The following is an 8,733-nucleotide window of genomic DNA, read 5'->3' on the forward strand; positions in this document are numbered from 1 at the left end:
CACTATGGACGGACGTCTCGACATTTAAATATAGATGTTTGAATTTCAACAACATTTCTTGCGGTTAAAGTTAAGTGGGTGGTTTGTTCCTTGCTAATGGAGTCAGAGACTTTTTCGTAGCCGGGTTCGAATCTCCGGACGTTCGGTAATTATGACAGCTTGTACTGATGATAACCGAAAGGATGAAATGCTAGTGTCTGTAGGCATTAAAAATTATTATAGTAATTATATATATATATATATATATATGTATATATATATATATATATATATATATATATATATATATATATATATATATATATGATGGCAGCAAATTCGTTTTCGAACATTGCCATTACTTGATATAGCACAAAAAAGGTATACAAAAACACGAAAACATTCAGTGATGGGCCGCACGAAGGTGGCTTTTAAGCTCTACCAAACTCTGGCATTCCTTGGCACACATTGTGCAGACATGTACGCCACTAGCAGCATGTTCTTGATGTTCTCTTTTATGTATGATCAAATGCCGTTTCACACCACCTGCTGTTTTGTACGTTCCCCCGCAGTTGACACAGGTTAGCTCTGGCAGCTTAAGACTGCTGTGTGGCCCACTGCGCCGATGAGTAATCTGGTAGCTCATCAGCCCAACTCTGCTCAGACATAATCTTCCGCACACCTCACACTCCAGGCCAATTTGCCCCCCTCGCATCCACGGCTCCTTTCACCCTCCCTTTCCGGATATCGCGCTTCAGCCGCTCATATTGGGTTCGATCCGCCTCAATCTTGCCTACACTTTTCTTCAAGGTCCCTCTCCACTCTCCGCGATCCAAAGCAAGACTCTCCCAGGTTCTTTCATCTATCTCACATTTTTTTTAGGGTGGACCTTAAATAATATTTGAATCTCAATTTAGGCTTTTGAGCCAGACGTCTTCCTTCGGCGAGCTCGCCATAAAGGAGTTGTTTGGGAAGTCGATTGTCTAACATCCTAACCATATGTCCACTCCATCTCAGTCTATGTTTTATAATGTGAACTTCAATGCTAAAACATTAGGTCGGTTCAAGCACCTCCACATCACTGACGTATATCTGCTAACCCACACGCCGTATATCACCTAACCACACGCCGTAGGCACATCTGGTGAAACCTCTCAAGACGTTTCAAATGCTCCCTGTATGTTATCCAAGTTTCACAGCTATAGAGAAGAGTAGAGAGAACGCATGCGGCATAAACCTTAATCAGTTGGCAGCAAGATCCCATGACGTCCCCACAAACTCCCGTCCAACTTTCTGAAGGCAACACTTGCCCTGCTGATCCGTAACGATACCTCATCATCCAGGGTACCAGACATACTCAGTGTGCTACCCAAGTATACAAACTTAGAGACAACCGCTATCCTTGACCCACAGATATAAACTGATGGCTCATAGTATGGCATTCCCGGAACATGCTGATACATTAAGACGGTTTTTTTTTCAGATTGATAGCCAAGCCCAATGCGCTGCAGGCAACCGCAAAGGCATCCACAAGTTGCTGCATATCAGTAACCACATGAGCCACCAGATCACAGTCATCCGTGAGTACCCTTTTACTTGCCTTGAAGCGCCTAATGTTGAACAACCCCCAGTAGTTCGGTAACGAATATAGACAACATCAGAGCAACCCCCAAATGCCATCCGAAAGACCATGGTGAACGCAAAGAGTGTGAGAGCTGGAATGTCTCCCTGCTTAACACCATTTTCTACTGAGATAGGATCAGCCAACTTTCCCCCAACGTTGATCATAGCCTTCATATCGTGGAAGAGCTTTAAGATGGTTACAAACTTGTCAGGACATCCAAGCCTTTTCAGAATTTCCCCAAAAGAGTCTCTATTTACGGTATCAAAGGCCTTGGTTAAATCGATGAACACCTGATACAGTCCCTTTTGCTGTTCTATACATTTCTCCTGTAGTTGTGTGGCTGTAAAAATCATATCCACTGTCCCTCGACATCTTCTGAAACCACACTGCGATTCAGGCAAAACATCATCAGCAATGTGCTCCAGCATTCTGTCTAGCATGATCCTACAGAGCACCTTACCGACTACTGACAGCAAAGAAATGCCCGATAATTTCCACATTCATCTCTGCTACCCTTCCCCTTGTATAGCGTTACCATCAATGCATCCCGCCAAACCTGCGGAATACACTACTCCCGTCAAGCAGTCTGCAACAAGTCCGCTATGCGTTGCATCATCTTGGGTCCAGAACATTTAAAGATTTCCGCATGCAAACGATTCAGGTCAGGAGACTTTCCATTCTTCAGCTTTTGAACAGCTGCTTCAACCTCCTGGAAAGGAGGAACCTCTGCCAAGATATCCTTGACCGGATTGCTAGAAATCGACCTAATAAACTCCTGATCAACGTAAGAAGGTCTGTTCAGGAGGTCATCGAAATGCTCCCTCCATCTATGAAGAATGTCGATAGGGTCTCGAAGAAGATCCTCACCATCCTTCGAGCGCAGAGGAGTGATAGGTGATCTGGATGGTCCGTAAACCGCACGCAGTAGGCTGCAAAAGACCTTGGTGTTGTTCGAATCCGAGGCAAGTTGTATTTCCTCAGATTTCTGCATCCACTATTCATCCTGCATGTTTCGCAACCTGCTCTGCACCTCGTGCTTGATTGCTTTAAACTTTCCCTCAATCGATCTTGCTCCCCATCCGCCAAACCACACCCGAGATAAGCATGCAATGCCCTGGCCTTTGAATAAAGCAAAGCCTGAATTTCAGTATCATTCTCATTGAACCAATCCTGATGTTTACGCTTACAATAACCTAATACTTTCTCACACACCTCATAGACAGATTCCTTAAAAGCAGGTCAAGTGTTTTGACGGTCAATCTTTTCCATCTCCTTAACTAGTTTCTCCCTCACAATATTGTCCTTTATACGGACAACATTAAGTCGCGTTGGGATAGCCACACTAGCTTCCCTCATCTTGGGTTTCTTTGCACGGACCAATCGATGGTCGGTCAAGCACTCTGCACCCCGCATGACACGAACACTGCAGATATCCCTCATCTCACGTGTTCTGACTAACACATAGTCTATCAAGTCTCACTGTTTGGAACCCGGATGGATCCAGGTCGTCTTGTATTTGTCCTTCTGCTGAAACACGGTGTTACCGATTTTAAAACCCATCTCTGAAAAAAAACTGCAACAACATCAGACCACTGCTGTTACACTTCCCCACTCCGTGTTTATTCAGCACATCCCAGGTTTCAAAATCTCTTCCCACCCTAGCATTAAAATCTCCAAGAATGAAGATGAAATGCGTCTAACTACACTGCACAAAGCAAGGTAGAAATTAACCTTTTCATCTTCTGTTGCATCCATAGTTGGTGCGTAAATTGTACGTGTAAAGTTTAGCGGTTCCCCGTATACATTACAAGCCCGCTCCCCAATCGACTGCACTGCCCACGCCTAGGAATAAACATTCTTATGTATTTTTTCATTGTTTTGATTATGATTACATACCCTCGGATTTTAATTTTGATTATATTATAGTCTGTTATCTTCTTTCAGGTGATTCATGGTCACTTTTAATGCTGCTACCTTGACGTTGCCTATTTATTGGAGAAGAAAGGAGGCTTTATATTTTCGTATGTGATCTGTGAGTGCTATGACTGTTTATTTGTTATCACTTGTTCTGTTTGGCCGCCAATGTTCCTTTTACTCTGTATCAGTTGCAATCGACAACGGGATATATTTCTCCACGCGCGTGTCTCGTGCTACTCCGTGTCCACATCCCTATTTACCTGCTCGCCTTTTCTTCGCTTTATGCCGGATGAGATCTTTACGGCCAGGCTTTGCAGACAGATGCGTATCTCCGTCTACCACACCCTGTCTTAAAACGCCAACATATTTTCCCTTGTCTATTTCTGTTTCTCAGACTTTCAATGATCCCGACAATACAAAGACAAATAACAAAAAAAGGAGGAAAAAAAAACAAAATGATGTTTGACCTTTTGACTTCTGGTTAAATAAATATGATTAACAAAGAACGATATACGACACGATATACGACGAGAAGAGCTACTTATAAAGAGAAACATCTAATGTTGGTACGATTAATCGGAATCGGGAATTGGAAGAATCGGGAATTGGAACAATCGGAATCGGTATCGGAATCGGAAAAATTGATGCTTATTTTCCGGTGCCAAAACGATTCTTTTAATTGTCTTATTCTTATTTGATTTTTTTTTAAAACCAAAATTTTCCATTGCTGGTAATGTGAAATCATAAATATTTATTGTTTTTAAATTATCGATAAATATAAAATCGATAGATCATCTTCCACATTTTTTTATCTCCTCGGGTGACAAGCAATAAACTTGCCCCTACCGAAAGCCGGGTAGCAAGGTCTGGGAGGGTGGACCTCCTGAGTGATAGTCAAGCGGTGTATCTTAGTCCGATAGATACTGGGCCGGTTTCTGGCCCTACACCTGTCGGGCTGAGTGTCAAGAACGGATCCCTAACGAGTACTCTACCCAGTCTCCCTGCAGCCGAAACCGCTAGGAGACCAACCCCAGTTATAATGTGGGTATGGTTTCTCACAGTTGGGAGATTCTATTTATAAACGATGAAGCTAGGAACTGACGAATCAAATTTATTCACGTTCTGCTACCAACCAATCAGAAAACAGAATTGCTCGATAAAAATTAAACCTTTGTTTTAGCAACCTTGCCTATGTTTTCTTCGTGTCGAACGGGAAGAATCGTTTGTTCTTTGGTTACAAAGTTATAAACACACCTGTACAAAACAACCGTCTATTGAGAACCAGTCATCTCCAGGACTTATATAGAATAATTAACCATCGGAAACTGTTCTGAAACTAAACATGCCTTCCAACTGAAGATATGGAATGCTTCAGACTGCTTTCCGACCATCTTGCATGAATCGAGCATCAGTTTTTGTGTGACATACGAGATTCAAGAAGGCAGTGTGTCTGCGGGGGATGCTGAGAGGTGTGGAAGGAGTACGAAAGTTGAAACACCAGAGTTGATTGACCAATGAAGAATTTCAAGGATAAAGACCCTCGTGTATCTATAGAGATAATAAGTGCACAGTTTGATGTCAGTGTGTGGATTGTTCACAATTATACGCGAGGGACTGAAGATGCGGAAAATTTGAGCGTAGTTTGTCCCAAGAGAGTTCAGAGAAGATCAAACAAATGTGCATCAAGACAGTTCCTCACCATACTTATAGTCCGGACTTTATTCCTTGTGACTTTTGATTATTCCCTAAGCTCAAGGAAAACCTTAAAGGCTGTCGTTGTGGTACAATTGAGGAATTGAAAGCAGCTGTAACGAGGATCACTGACATGCTCACAAAAGATGACTTCCATAGGGCCTTCCAGAAGTTGTTGGAACCGTGCAACAAGTGCATTGTAGCCGAAGGAGATTTCTTCGAAGTGGACTTGAGTTTCATGTGTGTACTATCCATAAAAGTATCAATACAAAAAAAGTCTGGAAACTTATTGAAGGCACCTTGTACATGAAGGTTAACTACAAAATATGGTGCCATGAATAAGTATTGCAGGAAGATTGATCGTTAATAATTCGGATTATTTCCTTAAAAAGATAAGTAATGCTGTAATCAAATTTAAATTCAATTGAGAAATATTATATATAAAACTCAATATGTCTGTGTATCTATGTTAGTCTCCGTTTTTTTCAAAGTACATCTCCGACGAGACGCAAGATTGAAGAGCGGTGTGAGGCGCGCCAAATGATTGCATTTTTTGTAAACCCTTGTTTGATATATATATATATATATATATATATATATATATATATATATATATATATATATATATATATATATATATATACAGTGACCTTTTCTGTCCATCCATGCGAGTAACAGTCTATAGCAAATTACTATGTCACATTTTAGTCTACCGACATGAAACTTGATATATAAGGTATTTGGACACGTGGAACAAATTCAATTTATTTTTAGCCGGTAAACATAGCTGATAAAGTCAAAATTGAAGAAAATGGAACTCAGGAGGCGAAAATCGACGCAAAGCGCTCATGTACGTATGCGCAAATATACATTTATACGGTTGAATTTTATCTATTTCATATCGGTCTGCCGATAGCTTAAACGGTACCAAGCTAAACTGGGGCGGTAAATGTTTTGATTTCGATTTTAACTGATGGCACCGAAGTATATGTTGTTTTTTTACTGTTGAAATCACTAATATATAATGAATAAAATATGATAATCAGTAGAGAATTGGCTCGCGAATACAAAATACGGAATTTCCATAAATATAATTCTCAAGCGGATTTTACGACCTGGAAACGCAGACAATCTGCTAGTCATAAATTAAAGTAAACATTAATTTTGAACATGTGTCAACTCCGAATCATGTTTTTCGACATGTGCTTACAACACATGTATTTTAAATCAATAAAACATGACATTTAATTAATCTTTATAAAACAATAATTAGACCGCAATAATATGAAATTTAACAACGACAATTATCGTAATAGATGAATTATTAACGACTTAATCTTCGTTAAATATAAGCTCATGATACGTTTTTTCCTCACATGAAATCAAGAAGGAAAAAAAAAGAGCGTCTGTATGAGTTTACAAAATTTATATCTAACCAGATGACTTGGTAAATATTTCGTTTTAAATGATGGCGTTGGTAAACCTCGCAGAAACAAAATACATGAAAATAGGCCAACTGTATCATATTGAATCGGTCTATTGCCAACCGTTTTCATGCCATAAACTCCAGACGCACAGACATATATGAGCTTTAAGATATACACCAGGGAGGGTGGATATGGATATAAGAGATAAAAAAGCACATACAACTAAAATAGAGCATCAATTGAAGTGCTTGCGAAAATAGGAAATGCGGGAAAATTGCAAAGTAACAGAAAGCTACAATATTGCAACAGTGTTAGCTGTCTAATCCTGCTTGAAATGGATCGACCACATAAACAATAGTGTGTCACTTAAATAATGCTAAATAAACACACAGAAACGCGTATTACTTGAATTCTTCAGACTACTGTTCTCGTATTATCCTCCTCAAACGTCCCATCATTAATATATATATATATATATATATATATATATATATATATATATATATATATATATATATATAAAGCTCTGGCAGCACTGCATTGCCGGGTCGTACAATACGCTTAAACACGATATATTAATTTGTGCAGACATTCGTATGTATTACTATAGAATTAAGCTACTACTGATTTACATATTACGAGGAATAATTTGCCCGATTGCCTAATTCACAAAAATAAATAAATTGGTCGATGTAACTTCCGACCTTCTTTAAATTATCTTGTCCAATTCTGGAATCTTTCTGTGGAACTAATGAATCTTCAAGTAATTTCGAACTGGAACCCGTGGCGTATTGGATAAAGCACTTGGAAAGTTCGATACAGCTGCAAAAAAAAAAAAAATGGTTGGAGATGACACTAGTGACATATGGTCGAGTGGTCCTAGACGTTGTATCAAAGTTTACAGTTACCCAAAGGTGCTGAGTTCAATCCTGAACGGAGGCAGTGAAAAGTAACATTCAACACAGAGAATCAGCAACTATGTCCCAGAGCTTAGCTGGAGTCCGAACACGGTACCCCCGTAATAATAATAAAGGGTTGGGTTCGAGACTCCTAACAAACGGTTCCCCAAAACACCTGATGAAGGCCGGAGGGCAAAACGGGCGAAACGTTGTGACTATAACAACCAAGATGAGGAAGTCAGTCCGACAATCTCAATAAATGGAAACACCTCATCTCAAAAATACAGACAATTACTATGAACGCGGATCGTGGTAAAAATAACAGCCATGGTGAAAACAGTTGTCCGAATAATCCCAATTACACGAACTACTAATCCTTATCGAAAAAAAATCCAGAAACGTAAAGATTTGTGGCACCTGAATTAGATTAAATATCAGTATTTTCAAAATGTTGTGTATTTTTTATAGCACTCGATGTACCTGACGTTTTAATTGTTATTTGATCTTAGTAATTATATTTTTATTAAATGCCTCCCCATAATTCTTTAGGACATAGGAACCAAATTATAGTTAAAGGAATATCTGGATTTAAGGTTCGTATATATTTGATTAACATTACATTTTTAACAAACATTAAGCTATATCTGTATATATGTGCATATTTTAAACGTAGCATGGATATGTTTCCTCCACACTCCCCTCCCTCTCTCCCTCTCTCTCTTTCTTTCTCTTTCTGTATATATATATATAAATACATATAATAATAATATACGGCATAATCTATAAATACATATAATAATAATATACGGCATAATCACATTGACACACCGGTTCTCGTCAGATCACCGAAGTTAAGCAACGTTGAGCCTGGCCAATACCAGATGGGTGACCATTTGGGAATTCTAGGCGCTGTATGTGCTCTCCGCTTATCTCGGTATTGTTTCCAGTCGTCTTGCACCTCAACTTGCCACTGGTATGCAACAATGTTGACTCAGGAGAGGCGTGGTTGTATATTGCGCAACTCTTGCCACACAAATTTCACGCGCAGGCACCCCTACAGTAGGTATCAATAGTCTGTCAAGACTGAAGCAAGCCTTACCAATAATAATAATAATAATAAGATGAAGAAGAAGAAGAACAGTGCACTTTGCAAAGTGGAGTTCTACAAATAGTTTTCATTGTTCGGCGGAATACT

At 39.5% G+C, this 8,733-nt stretch overlaps 1 pseudogene; it reads left to right on the forward strand.

Annotated features, from left to right (window-relative positions):
- The first annotated feature begins 8,339 nt into the window (after nucleotides 1-8,339).
- LOC145285130 (5S ribosomal RNA) lies at nucleotides 8,340-8,456 on the forward strand (annotated as a pseudogene).
- The last annotated feature ends 277 nt before the right edge of the window (nucleotides 8,457-8,733 follow it).

Source organism: Euprymna scolopes, chromosome 1 (assembly GCF_053919585.1).
Source record: "Euprymna scolopes isolate OS-2025 chromosome 1, ASM5391958v1, whole genome shotgun sequence".
Lineage (NCBI taxonomy): Eukaryota > Metazoa > Mollusca > Cephalopoda > Sepiida > Sepiolidae > Euprymna > Euprymna scolopes.